This window comes from Sciurus vulgaris, assembly GCF_902686455.1.
Source record: "Sciurus vulgaris genome assembly, chromosome: X".
Taxonomy (NCBI): Eukaryota; Metazoa; Chordata; class Mammalia; order Rodentia; family Sciuridae; genus Sciurus; species Sciurus vulgaris.
In genome coordinates this window covers 98,574,495-98,599,848 of record NC_136471.1, presented here as the reverse complement: position 1 = coordinate 98,599,848, position 25,354 = coordinate 98,574,495, and the positions used below count along the sequence as shown (strand labels likewise).

General features: G+C 36.6%; 1 protein-coding gene, 1 long non-coding RNA gene and 1 pseudogene across 13 annotated transcripts in view; 2 read left to right on the top strand and 1 right to left on the bottom strand.

The window, feature by feature from the left end:
• Positions 1–23,466, bottom strand: part of LOC306650998 (SERTA domain-containing protein 3-like) — a 56,132-nt pseudogene extending 32,666 nt beyond the window's left edge. The window contains exon 1 of the transcript XR_013766786.1: positions 19,870–23,466. The product of XR_013766786.1 is annotated as an SERTA domain-containing protein 3-like (transcript). The remainder of the gene's footprint in view (positions 1–19,869) is intronic.
• Positions 1–25,354, top strand: part of KDM6A (lysine demethylase 6A) — a 206,236-nt gene that overhangs the window by 37,216 nt on the left and 143,666 nt on the right. The window lies entirely within an intron of this gene.
• LOC306651009 lies at positions 3,340–8,348 on the top strand. Its single transcript, XR_013761084.1, has 2 exons — positions 3,340–6,851; positions 6,948–8,348. It is a non-coding gene; the product is annotated as an uncharacterized lncRNA (long non-coding RNA).

The following is a 25,354-nucleotide window of genomic DNA, read 5'->3' as shown; positions in this document are numbered from 1 at the left end:
TGTTCCATCCCCTCTAAAGAACTGGAGAATCTTGCATAAATATACATTTAATGTTTATTATGGACCAGGTAGGCTAGAAAGTGGATCAAGCAGGCTAGAAAAGACATCCCTGACCTATGATGACCTTTACAGTTTTTTTTTTAACTTTTGTTTAGTGTGATGGTGCATGCCTGTAATCCCAGCAGGATGAAGCAGGAGGTTTCCAAGTTCAAGGCCAGCCTGGGCAGCATGTGAAGGCCCTGTCTCAAAATAAAGCGCCCCTCAGTTCAATCCCAGCCCCCACCCCAATTTTTTCTTTTACACTTTGATGGTGTGAAAGTGATAGACATTTAGTAGAACTGTACTTTGAATTTTGATCTTATCTTTTTTAAAAAATTTTTTAGATGTTGATAGACCTTTATTTCTTATTAATTTATTTGTATGTGGTGCTGAGAATCAAACCCATTGCCTCACACACGCGCGACAAGAACTCTACCACTGAACCACAACCCCAGCCCTGATCTTATCTTGGGCTAGTGGTAAAGCAGTATGACCCTTTCAGGATCCAACAGCAGTGAGACCAACTCCCAGTCAGCCACGTGGTCATGTGCGGGAAACAACTGATATCCTACAGTACGCTATGCTGTGAGGTTGGGATGTGTGGTAGATTAACCTGGTGAAGTAAAAAAAGAACAAAAAAACAAAAAATAACTGTTGTCTAGTCTGATCCTGAACTTGTATGCTCAAATGATTCTCCTGCTTTAGTCTCCCAAGTAGCTGGGACTACATATGGCATACCACTGTGGCCCTGGCTTCAGTGCATTTTTTATTTGTGAGATTTTTAAACTTGCGATGTAAATTTAAGGAGCACCTGTATTCTTTGTGGGGAGGAATACTTGTACATCTATGACGATCACCTGACAAATGCTATATTATAACAAAGTAGGTCTAAGTCAAATATGGGTTTTGTAATAATGTTGAGGGGAGGAAATAAGAGATAAAGTATCAATTTCCAGTCACTTATCAATACTTTTTGAAAAAAATAAATTTCTCCCAATGCTTTGGCTATTAATGTTTAAAAAGAGAAAACGCATTTTTCTTGCCAATGTATATTTGCTTAGATTATCCTTCCCTGACTACTGTATACTTACTCAGTGGTATACTGTTTCTCTGTCTTGCTGTGCATCTATCTTTAAATTTTGTCTTCCTTGCTTGATTACTATTTCTGTGAGGGTAGATAAGGTCTGTCTTATTTACTTTCTTTTCTTTTTGATGTTGGTCATTGAACCCAGAGCTGCTTTACCACTGAGCTACATGTGCTCTTTTTGAGATAGCATCTCACCAATTTGCCAAGGCTGGTATCCAACTTGGGAGCATCCTGCTTTAGCCTGCTGAGTCACTGGGAATACAGAAGTGTGCACGGACTTTCTTGTTTAGTTGAGAATCTGGAACACCTACCTAGCACACTGCCTGCCACATAATAGGTGTCCAGTAAGGAATTATTGTATTACTTGTAACTTGCATTTGAATAGCTTTAAAGCAATTTGACTTGCCATTTGGCCAGGTATTTAGGGTTTCTATAGTACTACCTTGTACTACGTATTAATTTCTTCTTCTTTCCCCCCCCCCCCCAGTATTGGGATTGAACTTAGGGGTGCTTCAACATTGAGCCATATCCCCAGCCCTTTTTAGTATTTTCTTTAGAGACAGGGTCTTCCTGAGTTGCTAAGTTGTTAAGGGGCTTTGAACTCCTGATCCTCCTGCCTCAGCCTTCCAAGCCGCTGAGATTATGGGTATGCACCACCGTGCCTGGCAGTGGTGCACATTTCTTGATGCTGTTTGTGATAATGTCCTCAAATTTTCTTAAGTACCAGCACACACATACTTTGACACTATGTATTTTTTTCTTCCTCAATTTGTCAGAATATCTGATATGTTTTATCTGTGTAGTAAATGTTCAAATCTGGGGGATAACAAGATTGTTAGTTTTTCTGAAGTGAACTGTTTATATTGTTTGACCTTGCCTGTCTAGAAAGGAGAGAAAGCATATTGGCAAATTGGGTAGGTTTTACTCCTCTTACACTTGGTTATGTGAGGTAGTGAGAACAGAAGGGGTTTAAGTGGCCTCAGAAGACCACATGGTTATTGTAGTGAAATTGAGACTTAAACCAGATTTGTAAGTACTTTAGTTTTATTTTTGGCTTTTTTTTTTTTTTTGTGGGGCTGGGGATTGAACCCAGGGCCTTGCGCTTGCAAGGCAAGCACTCTACCAACTGAGCTGTCTCCCCAGCCCTTCAGTTTTATTTTTAATCATGTGTTTAACAGCTTAGTTTTAAGGAGTTTTTTGAGGAGTCATATATGTTGTAGGATGCCCCTCTATTGGTATATTATCAGTGTTTTCCTCGTGATTAATGTCCTGTTAAACCAAAGTTTTCTTGTACTTTTTAAAATTACAGAGTGCCCTTAAAGATAGTAAAGTGTGAAACCTAAAGCACAACTGGACATATTCTTGAGTGAATATAATAGATATTCTTCAAAAAAAATTTTTATTGGTACAGTATAATTCAACCTAACAGTGGGATTCATTATGCCATATTTGAGCATGCATAGTTTTTCTTTTATGAGTTTACAGTGTTTTATACCAGGGCAAATGTAAAAAGAGAAAAATCCTATAGTAGCTGTTGGATTGATTTACTTTTGTAAAAATGTTATCTAAATTTATTCGGACATCTCAGTAAATTCCTTATGCATTTTTTTTTTTTAATTTTTTTATTTCTTGCATTTCTTTTCTACTATTAGAAATTCAGACATCTGAATAAATTCCTTACACATTTCTTTTCTAATAGAAAACAAATTTTTAAATTAAATATGAATCAAACTAAAGCCAATAAAAAATTGGAAGTAACATTAACGTAATAGATGATGTTATTTTGTTGTAATGAATCACTTGACTGATGGTAGGGTTATAACAGGTCAGTTTCTTTTGGCATGACCATATACTATGGGTTGTCTGACTTCATTCACCTGTAGTTTTTCGGTATTAGAACTTGTATAAAACTCTCTTAAATTTTTTACATTATCTCATTTGACTTTCAGTTTGGGGAAGTGAATAATTTGCTACCAAAAGGAGCTTTGCTCAGCAATAGTATAACTGTGAAGGTAAATGTGGGAGTTAGTATTGCATGGCAGATTTAATTAATAGAGTCATCAAAGTATGAGAGTAATGAGAATGTTTTGTTAGGTATATTTAAATCATCTTAGTAATTAGATTAATGCAATTGAATTTTTCCATAAGAGCTTAGAGGATTGCAGAAAGTATACATGGACCTCCTGTTTGAAAGACGCCGCTTTAAGTAAAATTTCATGATAGTTGTTAGTCTAACTACATGTTTTTTATGTAGTTGAACTAATAAACTAGAATAATTTTAAAGAAATCAAGTTGAAAGGTATCTCCTATTCCTGATTCAGCCATTTAAAAATTTATTTGCGTACTAGGAAAGAGGCTGTATCTTTAGGGTGGAAGTGAGAGGTAAGGTGGCAGTTCACAGAGATGTGTGGTTTTATGATTTTTTGCTATAATGTAACTCTTAGTAAAAGTTGGAGACCTGTGTCATGAACAGTACACATAAACACTGTGACAGATCATAAGAAAGAGGGATTACTTTGTGTAGAGAAATTAAAATTTTCCTAGTTGTAGTGTAATTTTTAAAATTGGCTATTTTTGGAATGGTTTTAAGATTTACAGGAAAACTAGGCTGGAGATATAGCTCAGTTCATAGAGTGCTTGCCTGTCAAGCACAAGGCCCTGGGTCCCTAGCACTGCAAAAAAGAAAAGGAAAAAAAAAAAAAAAAAGATTTACAGGAAAACTGAGAATATAGTACAGAGTTTGTGCACCCAGTTTAATACTAATGAACCAAAATCGATACTTTACTATTAGCTAAAGTCAGTATATTATTTAGATTTCCTTAGGTTTTACCTCCTGTCCTTTGACCATTCTGGGATCCTATCCAGGATACTATATTATGTTTAGTTGTCATATCTCTGGGCTCCTCTCTTTGGCTGTGATATTTTCTCAGACTTTCCTTGTTTTTGATGACCTTAGTTTTGAGGAGGAGACTAGTAAGGTATATTGTAGGACGTCCCTCTATTGGTATATTAATGATGCTTTCCTTGTGGTTAGACTGGGATTAGAGGGTTTTTGGCTGAAGATCATAGAAGTCAAGTATCATTTTCATCATGTCATATAAAAAATCATACTTTCTCTCCATGAGGGTAAAATATCAACATGAATTATTTAGGAGTCTTATGAAATGTCTTCTCCACACTGCTTTAGCTCCATTCCATGGATTTTGGTATTCTTGTATTTTCATTATATGCATTTCAAAATTATTTTCTAATTTGCCTTTTTATTTCTGTTTTGACCCATTGGATTTTAGAAGTGTGTTATGGGTTGATAGCCAGATATTTGAGGATTTCCTAGATATTATTGGTCATATAATTTTTATGGTTTGGGTTCTTTCAGAAATTTTATAAGTTGTTTTATGGTCTATATTATGGTCTTTGTTGGTGAGTGTTCTCTGTCCTTTAAGAGAATGTGTATTCTGCAGAAATATCAATTAGTTCAACTTTAGTCATATTTCTCAATTCTGCTCTACCCTACTGATTTATCAGTCATTGAAAGAGGGCTATTGAAATCTATGACTGTAATTGTGGTTTTGTCTTTTCCTCTCAGTTCTGTCAGTTTCTGCTTAATGCATTATGAAGTTCTTTTATTAGGTAGATAGATGTTTAGAATTGTTATACCCTCTTGATGAATTGATCCTTTTAAAATTGCCCTCTCTCTCTGGTCATATTATTTGCTCTGAGACCCACTTGATTTTAATATAGCTTCTCTAGTTTTCTTTTTTCTTTAGTTTTCTTTTGATTAGTGTTAGCGTGGTTCATCTTTCTTTTTAACATATTATTTATGTATCTATCTTTAAAGAAAATTTCTTCTAGGTGGCAAGCATATATCTGATTGGGTTTTATTATCCAAACTGATGAACTCTGCTTTTTTCTTTTTAATTTTATAAAACTTTTTATTTTGAAATAATTATAGGTTTATAGGAAGTTACAAAGAAATATGCAGCCACATCCTTTTACCCTTTACTCAGATGTTAACATCTTGCTTAACTGTTGTATGCAGTTATGGTTTGGATGTGAGCTATCCCCCAAAATCTCACGTGTGAGACAGTGTGAGAGGGTTCAGAAGGGAAATAATTGGGTTGTAAGAGCCTGAACCCAATCAGTGAATTAATCCCCTGATGGGATTAACTGAATGGTAATTGGAGGTGGGTGGGGTGTGACTGGAGGAGGCCAGTGATTGGGGGCGTGGCTTTGGGTATATATTTGTATTTGGCAAGTGGAGATTGATTGCTCTGCTTCCTGATCATCCTGCAAGCTGCTTCCTTTTGCCATATTCTTCCGCCTTGATGTTCAACCTCACCTTGCGCCCCAAGGAATGGAGCCGGCTACCTATGGACTGAGACCTCTGAAACCGTGAGCTCTTAAATAAACTTTTCCTCCTCTACAATTGTTCTGGTTGAGTCTTTTAGTTACAGCAGCAAAATAGCTGATTAAAACAGAATGCTAGCAAGGCTAGGAAATTGACATTGGTAAAAGGTTATTCAGATTTCATCACACACACACACTGATTATTTATTTGTGTATAGCTCTGTGCAGCTTTATCAGGTGTACTTTTATGTAACTGCGGCCACAGTCAAGAGTCAAGAGACTGTGGCCACATCAATGTTTAGAGCTAAGTTGTGGAACCAACTTAGGTGCCCTTAAACAGATGAATGGATAAAGAAAATGTGGTATCTATATGCAGTGGAATATTACTCATCCATAAAGAGAAATGAAAATTACAGCATTTGCTGGTAAATGAATGGAACTGGAGATTCTATCATGCTAAAAGAAATAAGCCAATCCCATAAAACCAAAGACTGAATATACTGGGCGGTTGCTGACTCATAATAGGCAGACTGGAGAGAGAAGTGGAGGTTCCCCGAATTTGACGGTGGGGAGTTGGAGGGAGGGAGGTGGAATGGGAATGAGAGATAGTAGAATGAATTGGACATAACTTTCCTATGTTCTTATATGAATACACAACATTGTAACTCCACATAATGCACTTTCCTTGTTTTTGATGACCTTAGTCATATCAGATAAACCAGGCCTATGAGCTTATGAGCATACCAGGCCACTGAATGAAGTAACCTTGTAATGGTTAATTTGAATTGTCAACTTGATTGGATTAAGAGATGCTGATGATTAAGAGGCTTCTTGGTGTGTCTGTGAGGGTGTGTCTAGGAATGATTGGAATGTGGGATAGTGATCTAGAGATCCTCCCTAAGTGGGAGTAGCATCACCTAATAGGATGGTGGCTTGGATGGAATAAAGGTTGGAAGAACAAGGAAGCAGATGCAGATGCAAGCTCGACTCTTCTTGAAAGGATTCTTTTTTTAAGTTATTGATGGACCTTTATTTATTTTTATTTATTTGTATATGGTGCTGAGAATTGAGCCCAGTGCCTCACGCATACTGGGCAAGCACTCTACCACTGACTGAGGTACAACCCCAGCCCCTTGGGAAGGGTTCTTGATTGCTGCTTTGATCATCTGGGGATATTGGACTCTCGCTTCTTCACTCTTCCAAAGCAGACTCTGCCAGTGATTCTCCAGGGAGTTTCTAGAAGCCTTGGTCTTGGACTAGAGTAGCACTGTTGATCCCTCTTGTTCTGGGGCTTCCACCTTTTGGACTGTGCAGCTACTGGTTCTTCCAGCTCTCCAGTCTGCAGACGGCCATTGTGAACTGTCCAGCTTCTAGTCATGTAAGCCAATCTAATAAATCCTCCTTTTATAATCATGCTTCCTGTTGATACTGTTCCTCTAGAGACCCTGACTAATACAAACCCCCTCACTTGCAGCCTATGAAAGGAGGATCACCCTGAGACTGGACACGGTGCACCTTGACCCTGTTGCTCATCTTGAGCCTTGCCCAGGAAAATCTTCTAAGCAACAAACATCTGAATCTGTCCTCAGACTTCAGCAGAGTGCAGTTTCTCCTGCCTGTGGGGACCACCTATGACCCATTCCAAGCTGACCCTGAAACTGCTTTCCATCCAGACTCTGGCCTGGAATAAGTTCCTGTACTTTTGATAGCTCTGTACTCTGAAGGAGTTCTTTGGCTGGTTCATAGTCTGATCTGACCACCTACAGTGACTCTGCATTTGTATCTGTTCTCTGCCTTTGCTGTCAGTTCAGACTCCTGAACTGCTATGGCTGCCTTAACCCTTTTCTGGTCTTGCTGTAACATACATATACATATGGATACATATACATATAAATAATGTGAAGTGTGGTATGTGACTTGAGTGTTATAGATAATTAGAAATTAGGATTGGAATGAAAGAATTTATGGTTGCCCAGCTTATGATTATGAGGTAATCCACAAGTATTCAGTGAACTTCCACTGATGAAAGTGGTATGATTTGTGAATTTATTGTTATTCAATAGATTTTGACATTGTGGAAAGGCACAAATGTGTTTGGTCTTTGTTAATGACATAGCTCACACACAACAGCTGGTAATTAATTTTTTCAGCCTTTGCAAAAATTTATATTTAAAAATCATTTTAGTTTGATATAGAGTTCTAGATTTTTTTTATCCTCCCTATAGAAGTCATGACACAGTTTTCTGCCTTACATTGATTTTTTTTTTTTTTTTTTTAATGTTGATTTTTGAGCTGAAGTTTACTGTTGTTATCATTCTTCAAGTAAGGTGTTGCCCCCTCTTTTGCTTTAAAGATTTTCTCTTTATTGCTAATGTTAGCATTTAGGTTATGTTCTGTGTTGTAGGCTTTTTAAAAAATATTTCTTGTGCTTGAATTCTGTTGCTCCTTGGACATGTGGGTTTATAAATTTCACCAAATTTGGGAAATTTTCTGCTCTTCAAATACTTTTTTCTTTTCTTGCTTCTGTTTAGGACATCTGAAGTTGTTCCATTCCTTTTTTTCTTTTACTGTTAATTTTTTTCAGTATTTTTCCTTTCTGTATCTCATTTTGGATTATTCGTATTGCTGTGTCTTTGAGTTTATTAATTTCTTCTTTGCATTATCTAATCAGCCCTTAATTCTTTCCAGTATATTTTTCATCTTAAGACATTGTAGGGCTGGGGCTGTAGCTCAGTGGCAGAGTGCTTGCGTAGCATGTGTGAGGCACTAGGTTCAGTCCCTAGCACCACATAAAAATAAATAAAGGCATTCAGTCCATTTACAACTACCAAAAAAAAAAAAAAAAAAAAAAAAGAAAGAAAGAAAGAAAAGACAATGTAATTTTCATTTGAGTCTTTTAAAAAATACATTACCTTAACATGCTTATGTTTTTTTCTATTCTTGAGTATACGGAATATAGTTTGACTGAAGATGCTATTTGTATCATTTCTGACTAATTTTCTGTTTATTATGGTTTGTAATGTTTTAAAACATTTTTATTGGTGTATTGTAATTATTGTATGTAATAATAATTATGATAATTATTATTTAGTTTCTTGATTGTTCTCAGCCTTGTAACTTTTTCTTTAACATTTATTTTATTTATTTATTTTTATGTGGTGCCGAGAATCAAACCCTGTGCCTTACATGTGCTAGGCAAGTGTTCTACCCCTGAGCCACAATCCCAGCCCCAGCCTTGTAACTTCTAATTGGGTGACAGGTGGTATGAATTTGACCTTGTTAGCTTTCTGGATATTGTTGTTTCATGCTAAATATTTTTGAGTTTGTTCTGGGATGCAGCTAATTTATTTGGAAATAGTTTGATTTTTTTTTTTTTTTTTTTTTTTTTGAGGCTTGTTTTACACCGTTAGATGGGGACAGAGCAGCCTTTTGTCATGGTGTAAGTTTTCCCTAGTACTGAGGCAATACCCTTCTGAGTACTCTTTGGGATGCTACTTGTATTATGAGGCGGGAGCAGCAAACATTTTTGGCACAGTTTGAACCATGTGGGTTTTTCTATTGTTTGTTTTAGGTGATTCTAGGGTAATTTCTGTACTCCCACATGCTCATTGTTACTTCTCTGGTGATTCAGGGGAGATTGTGCAGATGACCAGAATTTTCTACCTGTGCAGGGCTCACACTTTCTGCCTTCTGTGTCCTAGCTACCTTGGCCTACTTAAATTTCCAGCTCCTTTTGGCTCTGGGAGACTACACTTTGCCTGCATTCCCCCTTACCTTTGCCTTTGTGTGGAACTTCCTTTATAAAGTAAGCTGGGACAGTCATAGGGGTCAGTCACCTCATTTGTTACTCTTTTCTCAGAGATCACTGTCTTGTATTGCGTATTGTCCAATGTCTGAAAATGTTGTTTCACATATTCTGTTTTATTAGTTAATGAGGCTTTGTAAATCTGGTCCCCATTATTTCATTTTGGCCAGAAGCAGAAATCTTTGATAAATTTGTAGTTCTCATTACATAGAACATTACTAAGGAACATTTCTTAATTTGCCTTTAGTGCAGGAATGCCCTGTAGACTCTTTTCATAAATTTGCATAGTATGTGACATAGTGTAATGTACCATGAAAGGGAATAAGGAATGGTGTGGTAGTGAAAGAATACAGATGAAGTGCCACATAGGATTAGTGTTCTAATGCTAACACAAGTATTTCTAGTTTTGAGGTCATAAATTCATGACTAATGTATGCTTTAGTTCAGTTTTCTACCTCCAATCCTTAAAACTTTGTTAATCTCACTAGATTTCTGTTGTTTTTCACAACAAAATGGGTTCTGTGGACTAAATGTATTTAGGAAATTTGGGAGTAAAGAAAGTTAAATCTCTATTGAAGCACTTCTTGAAACTAGCGATGTACTAATGAATTCTGTGAATCACCTATGAACCAGTGTAGAATTATTCAACCACTGGGCTTTAGTGATATACCTCTGTAAATCTTTAGAGGTGCATGGTTAAATGTTTAAGGATGTTTCACTTATGTTTAAAGATGTATTTATTATTGTGGGGTACTTATCTAAGTAGTTTCAAGAACTTATATTTTAGTAAGTTTACTGATTTCTGTTGATGGATAGTTAGGCTTTTTTCAATTTTCTTCTAGTACAATCTTGCATATGTTATTTTATGCAGTTGTACACTTATTTGTAGTGCTGATTCTTGAAGTTGCTTGGTTAAAGGAGGGTAAATATATACATTTAACATGCACATATATACATACACATCCATCTTTAGTGTTGGTAGATAATGACATTTTTCTCCATTGATGTTGTGTCAGTCAGTTTGTACTTACACCACTTTGAAAGCCAGTGTTTAGAGAAATTTAATGAATATTCTCTAGTTGTCCTCCAGTATTATTCTAATTCATTCTTCTACTAAATGTGTTTATGTGCTTATTGCTTCTACTGAACTATTTATTCCTTCCCAACCTAATAACTTTTCAGACAGTCTAGAATAGTTTTATAACATATCGACTCTGAGGTTTTTTTCTCCTCAGTCATGACTTGGTCTTTTATTAACATTTTGACCTTGAGCAAGTCAACCTATCTTGATTTCCTATCTGTAAAATGGGTGCATTGTGGTACCTTGGTGAAGGCCTATTGTAATTAAACAAATTAATACATATGTAACACTTGGTGTCTACTCCATAATAAATTCTATAAGTATTATCTGTTATTGCATTTGTAAACTCATGAACAAGATTGCCTTTCTTTCCTCATTTTTGCCGGCCATTACCATTTCTGTTATCTGTGAATTGAAATTAACCTTTTCTTTAAATTTCTTAAATTTACCAGGGTACTGTCACCAGAGAGAAGATGTAACCTGAGGAGTTCCTGGAGGGGGCTTATTGGACTGGGGACAAGTGAGGTCCTTGACTTAAATGAAGGAAAAGAATTTTAGCAAGGAATGTGCATTTAAGGGATAATGTGGGCCACTTTGAAAGTGAGACATGGGGCTGGGGGTATAGCTCAGTTGGTAGAGTGCTTGCCTCATATGCACAAGGCTCTGGGGGTTCAATCCCCAGCACCACAAAAAACAAACGAAAGTGAGACATGTTTTGGGGTTTCTTAGCTCTTTTAAAAGAAGCTTGGGTGAGGGTTGGGTTTGGGAAGGTATGTAAGGATGACATTAGTCTGGTGATCACAAGAGGGGTTTATGGTGATCTGGGCATTCTCAGGATCCATAGGCTGATACGATATCCATTATCTGATCAAAACATGATACTAGAAAGTCACCTAAATTATAGGTTTCTTAAAATATTCTCTTTCTTTGCTTAATTTATTTATTGTGGGCTAATTAACAGTGCACAAGGTAATTATCACAAGTGAGTGGTTTTAAGGTCACAGATTTCCTAGAAATTTGGGAGTTAACAGGTCTGGGAGAAGAACTAATTTGAGGAGTAAAAGGCCTGGGAAAGTATCAGAATCTCAGATTAAAATTATATTTCTTTGTCTTTCCTGTCTCCTTTCTACCTACTTTTAATTTCTTTTCCCTCATTTCTGCACATATAGTTTAGAATAAAAAAAATCCTATAAAGCTTATAAAAACAGTAGCTCCTAGATCTCTTTCCCCATTTTCCTTTCTCAAATTTCATATTTTTATGTTGATCACATTTATTTTCCCATCTAATATACTTGTCTTGCTACTTCGCTTTTTCAGTTTTAATCATTTTCAATTGATTTTCCACCCCAGAAGGTAAGGATTTGAATGGCTTTCCCCCCTATTGTCCTGTTGTACTCTTGTACTTGAGAACTTAACTTCTGTGTTTGATATTTGCATTGTGACTTAGTAACTCCACTAAAACTTTTTTCTGCATTTAATAATTTTGTCTTTATTGGATTATTTTTCTATGTATTCACTAATTTTGATTCACTTCCTAATTATTTCATTTGTCTGCCTAACTCAAATGAATTGTATAGGTTGCTTCTCAGGGTGGTGAGATATATGAAGAACTTGGCTAGTTTTTATTTCCTTGAACAGACCTCTTCCATAGCCTTTGTCTTGGTCTAAGTTGACTGTTGTAACAAGCTGCCATAGATTAGATGGCTTAAACAAAAAAAATGTTTCATCCAATTCTGGAGACAGGTCCAAGATCAAGGCACCTGCAGATTCTTGACAGATTCTGGGTCAGAGGTGGCAGCCCACTTCCTGGTTCTGCCTAGGCTTGTCTTATTGCTGTGTTCTCAGATGGTGGCAGGGGCAAAGGAATTTGCTAAGATTTTTAAGAATAAGGGCATTAATGGCTTAGTGAAGGTTGTTTATACATTCACTGACATATCCTTCAGCGTGTTTTTCTCACAGACTAGACAAAACAAGAGTTTAGTTTTTTTCAGCCTTATTGGCAAAAGCATTATTTCATAATTTTAATTTTAATTATTAATAATAAAGTAATCTTTTTTTTTTTTTTTTTTTTTTTTGCGGTGCTGGGGATTGAACCCAGGGCTTTGTGCTTGCGAGGCAGGCACTCTACCAACCGAGGCATATCCCCAGCCCTCTTTCTGATTCTTATTGTCTCAATTCCTTTTGGTGACTTATCTGTTCATGTCCTTTGGTTTTTCTTTTGAGGTGTGTGCGTGTGTGTGTGTGTGTGTGTGTGTGTGTGTATTTAGAAGACAAAGAGGTCTTTATAATTTGCATTTCTGATTGAGCAGGAATATTTTGTAGATAGAGATTTGGAGAAGCAGTTAATACTATAAAAAGGTAGAGCTTTGTGATTTATTAGTTTTGTCAAAATGGAGTTGAGCCATTTAAGAGAACCAGTTCTAGTTGTCCTCTTATTGGGTGAATGTACCCCTTGGGTGTTAAGAGCTGATGGAGAGGAAGATACATACTTACAGAAACATCTTCCTGGAATGTCAGTTGTATTTAGAAGTTTTGGGATAGGTAACTTTTTATATTAAAATAGATTTTGAAAAAAATCTAAAAATTTATGTGAATTTTAAAGTAGGAACATGAGACTTCAAAAATAATCTATACAATATTGATAACCCCAAGGTCCCTAAATTTTTCCCTTATTAAATATATTTCAATAGAAAATTATAAAGATACAGATGCTTATGTGGAGTTTAACAGTGGTTACTGTAGACATATGCATAATAAAACAGCGATATTCAAAAGTGTTTTAACCTTGTTCTAGCATAATGGATTTTACATCACAATTCAGTATGTAATGCAGTCATTTATGTGGAACACATAAAAGTTTTATGAAATGTTATTTATTCATTTAACATAAGAGCCACTCTGATACTAATTTCACTTAAAAAAACAAAAAGGTCTGGTCTGATTGATTTCCATTAGGTTGTTATTTCCAGTTTGAGACTGCTTAACATGGTACTTGTTAATCTTATTAGAAGTCATCTGTAAGTGTTGTATAGAGAGCCCAATCAGGTCTTTTCTTGCTACTGCCCTGTAGAACTCAGGGCAAATTACTTAATCTCTCAATGACCCATTTTCCATGAATATGGGTGTACTAAATGCTGTACTATTTCATGGAGTGATTGTGAGATTTAAATAAGAGAGTGCTGTTAAGACACTCAGGCATATATACAGGTGTCTATGGTGAACTGCTGTTGAAAATACCTGTAGACCTGAAATCAATGTGCCTTTCTATTCCCTCTGCCCCCTTTCAAAAACAAAGTCCCTCAGATATTTCTATTAAAAAACAGTGAAGTGACTTTGAAGGTTATAGTATTGAAAGAAAAGAAGTATTTGAAATTCTGAGAAATGCATTCAAGGCTTGCCATATTCCCTTTGCCTCCTTTAAAGAAGAAAACAATGCCCACCAACTACCACCCAGATAACTGTTGACAAAAAAAGTAGCACATGCATATGTGTAGGCAATTTAAATAGTAAAGAAAGCTTTAATGTAAAACAAAAGCCAAAAACTTTCCCCTATCCTCTTTATCCAGGATTTACCAGTTGTTGACATTTTGCCACATTTGTGTGTTTTCTTCAAATTTAAAGTTATCTAAAATCCTCCATCATGGATTTCCTAAGAACAAAAACGTTGTCCAAAATAACTGTTATCTAATATATTAGCCTTTATTAAAATTTCTTCATTCTCCCATAGTATCCTTTATAGTTATTATTTTAAAAATCTTGAATCTTTTTAGGGATTGTGGTTTGCATTATGTTATCTAGGTGTCCTTTAGAGTTCCCTAGCCTTTTTTTTTTTTTAAAGGTCCTTCTTTGCATGTCTCATAAATTTTTGTTGCAAATTGTACATTATCAATAATGTAGCAACTCTGGATTCAGGTTATCATGGTTGCTGTTTATTTATTTAGTGGATTACCTAGACTAATTCCATAGTCTTCTCAGTAGTATATGACCACTGATGTCTTTGCTTAGCTGTCTTGTCACCTAACCCCTTCCCCCCCACCCCCCGCCCCCTTTTGGCTTCTTCTGGGTTTATCTTGGTGAGCAGCCAGTGATAAGAGGTTGTGCTTAAACATCTCAAACCAGTTAGACTTCTGTCCATTGCCCTAATTTGTTGATTGGGACCACAAAGTTGAGGTGGTTTACAAATTCACTCTTTTACTTTCTGCTTGAACAAAGCCTCTCTTGGGAGGGAGGGGGAGTAGGCAGCTGGAGGATTAACCAGTCTTCTAAATCTACACAGCTTTTTAGACCCCCAGGAATATGTGGGAGCTTATCAAGGTTACTAGGACTGTCTCATTCCCTAGATTGCCTGGTAAATATTACATTTGGTTTTATGATTGCCCTCACCTATATTGTAGCTTCAGGCAGTCATGATGTGGTACTTAGTTGTTTGGCATTTAATTGCTGTTGTTTTGTGTATTGTTTCAAGTCAGATCAGCCTCCTCTGTCATCTGAGCTGGTATTTTTCATAACTTTCTTTGCCTGCCCTGGTAGAACTAACACCCTCGATGGGCAGGGATTTGGGATTACTTCAGGTGAACATGCCACACTCCCCACTATTTTTACTGTGGTTCAGTAGTTTTTCTTGAATAAATGCTTTTAAATTTATTGTATGCCTTCGGTCATTTTCCAGAATCCTGAAGTGTTCTTTTGTTTCTTATTTTAAAAAAATCATAGTCAAATTGACTTTTTTCTTTTGGTGTACTGTATTGTACATTTTAACACATGTATAGAGTGGTATACATCCACTATCTAGAGACAGAGCTTATGCTTTCCCTTTATAATTGATAATGGAGACAAGAACTTTTGGGGTAAAAAGGGAATCTGAGTCCAATGAGTATGAATATACAGGCTAAGGTTTTATGGGGCAGGGAGGGGAGGAGAAGAGGGGGAGGGGATGTTCCACTTCCAGGTGAAAGGGATAGCTCCATTGAGAGAGAAGTCCGAACTGCTTGTGAACCAAAGAATGGCCCAGGCTTTTATTGAGTGGCTGGGCCCGGAAGGGTCTGGTATTTTAATGATAATTGATTTAAGAAGTTTCATTCTTGTGCAAGAGACTCCTGTAAGGTATCCTGGTGTTTGTGGTTAATTTGATTAAGAATAGAAGGGTGAGAAAAAACAGCTTACGTTCTGAGAGTGGGGAGGTAGGAAAAGACTTTTAGTAATGGATTATGAATTAAGACTCCAAAGTTTATCTGCCATTTTGTCCTGTGTTCTGGTCCTTCCTATCTCATAACCACACCCTCCCCTGACCCCCAGAACTTCTGGAAGCCTTTCATCTTTTCCACTATATTTTTGTCTTTTTAAGAATGCCATATAAATGGAATTATACAGAATATGTGTCCTTTTGAGCCTGGCTTTATTAAAATTCAGTAATCTTTGAGTTCTTTGTGTGTATTGATAGATTTGTATTATGAATTATTTTTGCTGAGCAGTATTCCATTGTATAGCTGTACCGTACTATTCATTTACCTGTTGAAAGATGTTTGGGTTGATTTTAGCAATTATGGATGGAGCTGCTGCAAACATTCATAAAGAGATTAAAAAAAATTTTGTAGTTGTAGATGGACAGAGTGATTTTACTTCATTTGTTATGTGGTGCTAAGGGTTGAACCCACTGCCTTGTTTGTGCTGGGCAAGCGCTCTACCACTGAGCCACAACCCCAGTTCCCATAAACAGATTTCTGAGAGAATGAGCACAAGTTTTCATTTCTATAGGGCAAACACTGAGGAATGGTACGACTGGGTCATACAGTAATTTTATGTTTATCTTAATAACTGTTAGTGTTTTTCAAGAAAGGCTGTGCAAATTCGATTAGGTGTGGGGCTGTATTCTTGGAACATTTTATTTTGTCCCATCTATGGGACAAAAGGCTTTCTAGCCAACCCACACTTTCCCATCTTTTAAAAAAGGCATCTTTATTGAGGAATGATTGATATATAGTAAACTGCCCATACTTAAAGTATATAATTTTGGTAAGTTTTGACATATGTATAAACCTAAATTACCAAACAAGATAGGCAATATAGTTTATCTTCAAATGTTTCTTCATGATCTTTTGTAATCTGTTTCTCCTGCCTTCTCCCACTATCTTGAAGCAACCACTGGTTGATTTTTCTCTCGTGTTAGAATAGTTTGCACTTTCTAAAGTTTTGTTTAAATGGAATTGTCACTTGTAGAGGTTTAAGGACTTCTCTGAGAGGAGGACCTCAACTCAGAATGAGTGGGATTTTGATAAACCCCCAGAAATGAGCTTAAGGATGTGTCAGTTAGATACACAGATTTATTTAGGAAAGCAGAGACACACTGAAGGGAGATGCTTTTGGGTTTTCAGGTTCTTTTAAAGGGAACTTGGTTAGGAGTGGGTGTGGCAGGTGTATGGAAATGATATCAGTCTGATGATCACATGTGTGTTTATGGTAGTCTGGCAATTCTCAAGATCCCCATTATCTGATAAGTAGACAACATTGGAAAGTACTACACTATATTGTTTCTGGAAATGTGTCCTATATTATAGGTTTCATATCTCCCTTTGCTCAGTCTAGTCTAAAAATATGTGTATTAGTGGGCTAATTAACAGTGTACAGGGCAATTTTCATAAGTGGGTAAAATTTTAATAACTCTTAAGATCATAAGTGAAGATTTGTAGATTTCCCAGAAATTTGGTAGTAACAGACCTGCAAGAGAGAACTGGTTTGGGGAGGAAAGGTGGGAAACTTCAGCATAAAGTTTTTAGATTGAAGTTACAGTTTCCTTGCCCTTTTGTCAACTTTCTGTACATCTTGTGTTCTACCTCAGAATCACGCAGTATGTATCCTTTTGGTTTGGTTTCTTTCAGCTTTTTTTTTTTTTTTTTCCTTTTTGCATTGCTGGGGATTGAACCAGGGACCTTGTATTCTCTAGGTGAATTCAGCACAATTTTTGAGATTCATCCACATAGTTCTGTGCATCAGTAGTTTATTCTTTTTTTATTGCACAATTTGTCCATTCATCTGCAGATGAACTTAGGGTTGGGTCGTTTCCAGTCTTTGGCTATTGAAGCTGCTGTGAACATACTTGCATAAGTGCTTGCATGCACGCGTATTTGCTTTCCTTTTTTCTTTTTGGTACTGGGGATTGAATCCCAGGATGCTTAACCACTGAGCCACATCCCCAGCACCCCCTCTTTATATTTATAATCTTTTTATATTACATATATTATGTATATATTTAAAATTTTATATAATATATTATTTTGAGACAGGTCTTGCTAAGTTGCTGAGGCTGGCTTTGAACTCAAAATCATCCTGCCTTAGCCTACTCAGCTGCTGGGATTGCAGGCATGTGCCACTACACCCAGCTTGCTTTCTTTTTCTTTAGGTAAATATCTAGAAATGGAATGGTTGGATTGTATAATAGGTATATATTTAATTGAATAAACTCCCAAACGACTTTTTAAAGTGACTTTACCATTTTAAATGTATTTCTACCAGCAGTATATGAGAATTCCAGTTCTTCCATATTCTTTCCAACTTTTCCTGTGATTACCCTTTTTAAAATTTGGACCTTCCAATATGTTTACAGCGGTACCTCACCCTCATTTTGCTTCTAATTTTCGTCTTTCTAATGAGTATGAACGTCTTTTCAGGTGCTTATTTGTGTATTTTCTTTGAGTACCTGTTCAAATATTTTGCCAATTATACTAAAAAATTGTGTTTTCCTGCTTTTTATTTTAATAACTTTTTATATTTTGGACACAAGTACTAAGATACCTGCTTTGCAAAGATTTTCTTTGTGGCTTCTCTTTTCATTCTCTTAACAGTATCTTCTAAAGAGTAGAAATTTGATAAAGTTTAATTTATTAATTTTTTATCTCAATGCTTTTGTGTTATAACAGAATATTAGTTTTTGTTTAGATTTCTGTTTTCATAAGTTTGATCTTTTATTTCTAAAGCCTATATAGCAGATGAAAGTACCTTTTTAGAAGTGAAATAGGTAATAGATTCTAGCTATATTCAAGTTTTACCATAGAAATCCTTGCCTTTTTATGTATCCTATAAATTTTGGTTCATTTTTCTGAAAAGGATTCTTCTATTTAATCAAGGTGAACTCTATTAAAACTGTGCTGCTTAGTATTTTATATCTTAAAACTCTTGTTTGGAATTAATAGAGTGATTTGTGTGTGTGTGTGTGTGTGTGTGTGTGTGTGTGTGTGTGTGTCCCTGAAGAGTTTGTAACCATATCGAGAAGACCCATATGTAAGTGAATATTCCAGGACATTTTGAGATTACCAAGGATTGCAGTGCTGGATCTTGTGGCCATGAGAAATTAGTTACTGGCTTAAAGAGCAAGATAGAGAGGGTTTTTATCAGTGAGTGGTTGCACATCATTTAATGAGGCTCCAGTATTTTATTTTGGATATTCTTTTTTTTTTTTAAATTTATTTTTATTGTAAACAAATGGGATACATGTTGTTTCTGTTTGTACACGGAATAACAGCATACCATTTGCGTAATCATACATTTACGTAGGGTAATGATGTTTGATTCATTGTTATTTTTTCCTCCCCCCCCACCCTCCCACCCCTCTTTTCCCTCTATACAGTCCATCCTTCCTCCATTCTTGCCCCCCTCCCAACCCCCCATTATGTGTCATCATCTGCTTATCAGTGAGATCATTCGCCTTTTGAATTTTTGAGATTGGCTTATCTCACTTAGCATGATATTCTCCAATTTCATCCATTTGCCTGCAAATGCCATAATTTTATTATTCTTTATAGCTGAGTAATATTCCATTGTGTGTGTGTGTGTGTGTGTGTGTGTGTGTGTGTGTGTATATATATATATATATATATATATATATACACCACAGTTTCTTTATCCATTCATCAATTGAAGGACATCTAGGTTGGTTCCATAGTCTGGCTATTGTGAATTGAGCAGCTATGAACACTGATGTGGCTGTATCTCTGTAGTATGCTGATTTTAAGTCCTTTGGGTGTAGGCCGAGGAGTGGGATAGCTGGGTCAAATGGTGGTTCCATTCCAAGTTTTCTAAGGAATCTCCACACTGCTTTCCAGAGTGGCTGCACTAATTTGCAGCCCCACCAGCAATGTATGAGTGTACCTTTTCCCCCACATCCTCTCCAACACCTATTGTTGCTTGTATTGATAATCGCCATTCTAATTGGGGTGAGATGGAATCTTAGTGTAGTTTTGATTTGCATTTCTCATTACTAAAGACGGTGAACATTTTTTCATTTGTTTGTTGATTGCTTGAAGATCTTCATATCCTTAGCCCATTTGTTGATTGGGTTATTTGTATTCTTGGTGTAGAGTTTTTTGAGTTCTTCATAGATTCTGGAAATTAGTGCTCTATCAGAAGTATGAGTGGCAAAGATATTCTCCCACTAATAGAGTGATTTTTGAAGAGTATGGAAATAGTGTCAATTTAAGTTATTTTAAAGACATTTTAGTTAAGTCGAAAGTTATACACTTCATTTGTTTTTAAATACATGTGGCTGTAGGTACTCATCCTTTGAAGCAATCTGAAAAGTTGAAGATAAATCGTAGAATTATCTCTTATTATATACATAGAATTAAAACAAATGCAATGGACAAGTGTTCTTAGTCAGTGCAGTACAAACAAAAGGTTTTATCCCCACACTCCCAGTCTGAATAATATGTCACATTTACATTTGAATTACTATTAGGTTATTTTCTTTTTTCCCTCACCCCCTTCCAAAATAATTTTATTAAAAAAAAAAATTAAAAAGCCATTGCAAACCCTGCCTTTCTTTTAAATAATGTGGCTTGAAGCAGTTTGGCTTCTGTAGATCCTATTGCATGTGGTGTGGGCTGCTTCTGAATCAGGCACTGTTGGGGCTGTGGCTCTGCCCAGGAAGTGGGGTTCAACCTTGGGAGAGGAGACTAACCCTTTCCACTCAAGAGGCAGATCCTGGGTTTCCAGAGCAGCCTGGTAGCATACCTCTGCTACTGTTGACAGGCCCCACTTTAATCACCCTGAGTGGAAGAGGAGTGGAAATCTGGAGGGAAAGACAGAAGAAATATGTAAGTGCAGACTCCAGAAACAGTCTCATTAAGGTGTTTGGAACATATAAATTCAGGAAGACTCACCTTCACAGAAGGCTGGGGTGGGTAACCCGGCACACACACACACACACACACACACACACACACACATGAAATAGTTTGTGGAACCCTGAAATGGGAGGAAAGGAGGCCATGATCATTGTTAGAGCTCCCACTAACGCACGCACGAGCACACACACGTTGCAGCCAGAGATCTAGCCCACTGAGACTGATGTGAGGAAGAATCTCTCCTCATTGTAGTTAGGATCTCAGAATGATTTCCTTGATGTGGTCTAGTTCATTCTATTCCTAGGACCTGGGGCACAGAGGAAGTTTTGTGTGTGGGGGGGTGGGGGTGGGGGGTATGGAGAGGAGGTGCAGGCTCCTTTTCCACTGCAGATGTGTCAGTGTCCAGTAAGAAGCCATACAGGACAGAGTCCTTCAGATACCCAGAATTAAGAACTTCTAAGAAGACTGGGTCAGGTTGGGGCAGCACTTCATTCTGGAGGCCCAAGGGAACCACTGGATTCTAAGAAGCTCTTCTTTCTTCCATGGATGTCTCTAGCTCCCTGAGGATAGAACCAGTGATGGCAGATAGGGAGAAATCCAACTCATTCTGAAAGAGGTCCTGGCCATGGATGGGGCAGTTGTTGGAGCCAGGCACATGATGGCCTGGAGCTGCTGTAGGGTGTTGTGGGTGAGAACATGCCTATGGAGGCTGGGTGCGTTGGACTTTGTCTAGGGAGATGGAGAGTAGGGCTTTGTGGTAGTACCAAAGTCTTCTTGGACTCCAGTACCACTTCTCATCCTTGTCTTCCTCCTCCAGATCTGGGTGTTTCCTTTTCAAACCTCCCACCATGATGCCTTGCCTATTGTGGGCTTAAATAGAGAATTTACATCCTTTAGAATCAGTCTCCTTATCTGCAGAATAAGGATCCTAACTCAAGTCCCTCTGAGTTTTAAAATTATTCTCCACAATACTAATTTCTTAAAACATGTCACCCATGGGCTCGGTGTGGAATATAGAGAACTGGATCAAAAGTGAGGAATCCTGGATTTGAATTTTACCTTGGACACTGTTCAGTTGTGTGATCTTGGGAAGTGATGTGATGTCACCTCTCTGGGCCTTAGTTTCATCATCTCCACTGCCATGTTCTCAAAGACCACCTTCTGGGAATGCCTGAAGTGTGACCAGTCAGTGCTGGGTAGAGACCTAGCTGCAATAATGCATTTTCTTATATGAGCCTTATTTTCCCCCTCCCCCATTCAAATATTGGTCCTCTGCCTTAAAAGCAAAAGACATTTAAAAAAGTTAATCTTATTCAGTAATCCCACTGCTGGTCATGTTTTCAAAAGAACTCAAAGCAGGATCTCAAAGTATATTCACAGTAGCATTACTCACTTACGCAGTTTTGAGAAAGAAGGAAATCCTGCCATATGCTGCAACATAGATAAACCTTGAGGAAATTATGCTACATGATATAAGCCAGTCTCAAAAGGGCAAATACTGTGTGATTCCAACTCATGTGACCTATCTAAAGTTAGAGACATAGAAACAAAGTAGAAAGGTGATTACTAAGGCCTGGGGGGAGTAAGAGGGGAAATTTAATGAATGTAGATTTTCAGTTTTGGAAGGTGAAAAAGTTTTAGAGATCTGTGGAATAGAAATGTTAATGTACTTAACATTACTGAACTCTACACTTAAAAAGTTAAAATGATAAATTTGTTTTTAACCACAATAAAAATAAAAAAATGATAAAATGTTTCTACAAAAATTCTGTTAAAATTTTATTATTTGGTGTTCTTTTAATTGGAGGAATGTTTTTTAAAAAATATTCTCCATAATTACTTAATGTCATCTAGTTTTCTCAGCCGCGAGACCACTAAGGCTAGCATTAGATTGATGAAAAGGAATCAAAGCATTGGGAGATGGAGGTAATCGTTATTAAACAGAATAGAGCACAAGCTTTACCTTGTGTTAAGATGTTTGCTTGTTTTTGTTTTAATACCTTGGAACCAAGACATGGATGCCACCTTCGGCCTACGATTTGTCTTGAACTGAGGAGCTTGTTGGTATAGTCTTGTGATATCATTTAGATCATTGAAGTTTTAGCTAGACTGCTGTAGCTTCTGATAATCTAGTAATCTTTTCCTATTACTTTTTGTGTCTTACTGACATTTTCATGGCAGGTTGCTTATTTTTTACTTACGTCAATATTAATTGGCTTTTCAGCAACATTTTGTATGATAGACTATGCCTTCTCCAAAAACCTTTTTCTTCTTTCCGTTTCTTTGACATACAAAGTTTCTTGATTTTCCTCTTATTTAACTGTCCTTTTTCTACCTACTTATTTTATTTAGTTTCACACTTCTCTTTTCCCACCCATTTAATTGTAAATATTTATTAAGCCCCATATTCATGAGTCTTATCCACATTTTTTTAAATTAAGAAAATATAGGTGCATATTTTAAGAAACAAACCTTGAGTGGTTCTATAAGGCTTCTACTGAAAACAGCAGTCTTTGACTTTTCCTCAGATATACCACTTTCAGTGCATAACTGTTGCTTTTGGTATTTACCTTTTGTATTTCTAAAAAATGTGCTTGTACTGCTGTTTCTATAATCCCTTCACCACCATAATTTACATTCTGTTGATTATTATAGGGAATAAAGTTGACCTTTTCTCTTTTCTTCCTGTATATCAATCAGCATTTATATTAATATTTCTAGTGACAAATGAAGAAGTATATTTAAGATATATTTACTTTTTAAATTTTTCCTGATACTGATTTCTTTTTATCATTTTTTAAAATGTTTTAATCGTTCCTAAGTTTTCTATAGGTTTCTATCACAAATTCTTGCCAAACAACAGTAGAGTGCTTTTGAGTACTTTTTTCTATTTAAAAACCTATTAGTGGGGCTGGGGATATATTATGCTCATTTGGTAGAGTGCTTGCCTCTTATGCACAAGGCCCTGGGTTCAATCCCCAGCGCCACAAAAAACCAAACCCCCTCCCAAAGACAACAACAAATCTATTAGTTAGGAATAACTTCCTCTTCTTAGTTCTTCCAGGTGCCCTCTTTTCTTCTTGAATGTTTGCCTTTCCATCATCTTTGCAGGAGTGGGGTTTCAGAAACTTTGTCTTAGGTTGAGCTCTCTTAGATGCCTTTTCTCTGTTCTCTCCTCTTGATTGAGAGTTTCTCTTGCATTAAACTGAAATAATTTTTGTTGAAAATTTGAACCCATTATTTCTTTTGCCTTCTATTTTTCTAGGTTTGTTTAGGGTGGGCCATTTTGTATGTAAAGTAATTTTCTTATTCCTCCTCCTCTGACATTTAATGTTGTATCTATACCTAGTGTTCCGAAAAATCAAGATGATATATACCTTGTTCTGTGTGAAAGTTTGTGTCTCTTCCACTTGGGAAATGCATATCAGTTTAACCTTTTCATTGATGCTACTTGAAATTACTAGTAGATACTTTAGTAGGCCCATTTAACAGGAATCTGATGATTTAGAATGACAACCCTACCATGTGGCTTAGGGATAGATATGAGAATTTTTTTTTTTTCTGGCAGTAATGGGAACTGAACCTAGGGGATCCCTACCACTGAGCTACATATATTCCCAGCCCTTTTTTATTTTTTTAAATTTTGAGACAGTCTCAAAGAAGTTGCCCAGACTGGCTTTGAACTTGGAGATTATCCTTCCTCAGCCTTCCGAGTAGTTGGGATTACAGGTATGTGCCACCATATCCAGTGATAAATGAGAATTAGAGAAGGTGGTAGTGATATGAAGCCACTAATTATGTATAAGATAAAATTCTAAGAAGACAACTGTAGATCCTATGTACATGGGTTAGGAAAAATAAAATCATTTTTGGCATACTAGATTTTATAAACCAGTGCACTGAGCTAAGAAAAAGTGATATGTCTAGGGAACTGTTTAAGGGGAAACAAGGATTTGGTAGGGGTGGTGGTGTTATATCTTGTTGGCAAATAGTTCTCCATTGTTTTCTCCCCTTGATTATAATACATGTAATACTTACCTTGCCTTTTCTTGGGTTATGCACAGTCCTGGAAAGCCATCTCTTCCATTTAATGAAACATGGGCATGCAAGAGTTAGTGAAAAAACACACACCTTAACCCTATTCTAAAATTGTAAGTGATTTTTGGTACAGCATTTGAAATGTGTTCATAACGAAATCTACTATTTGGCTTGGAAAGAGCAAAATACATGTACCTTTAGTAAAGCTTAGGGAAGGGGCAAAGGGGAGCATAAATATGAAACATCATAAATGAGAAAGGAATATAACCATAGTCGCAAACAGACTGTATAGCCAAACAGTACAGCCAACTTTAGAATCTTAATGAACTAGGCAGTTTGTGACAAAAATACAATTTATGAATCGTAATTCACATAGTTCATTAAGTTCACAGTGGTGGCACATACAATACACATTTTCCGAAATTCTAATTTTTGCTTGAAATCTTAAATTGTGGTAGGGACTCATTTAATTCTTACAATAATCCTATGAGATAGTTGCTATAAAATACTTATATTTTACAGAGCACAGAGAGATTGACTTCTCCAGTGCTACACAGTATGAAGCTAAAACCCAAAACCTAGTCAGCCACATTCCAGAGCCCACACTTTTATTTTGTCTCTTAAATATTTAGGTCTGAATAATTAGTTCTGAGGTTATTAAAAAGCATGAATCATTTGGGCAGTGTGGCACTATAAGTATCAATAGTAACTGGGGAACCTTAGACTCAGCAGTCAGTCAGACAAGTAAGACCTGATCAGGTCGCACTTGGTGTCCTGTTGACATAGAAGGACACTGAACATTAAACAACATGTCAGTGGAACAGTGTTAGTCACAGCTCTTC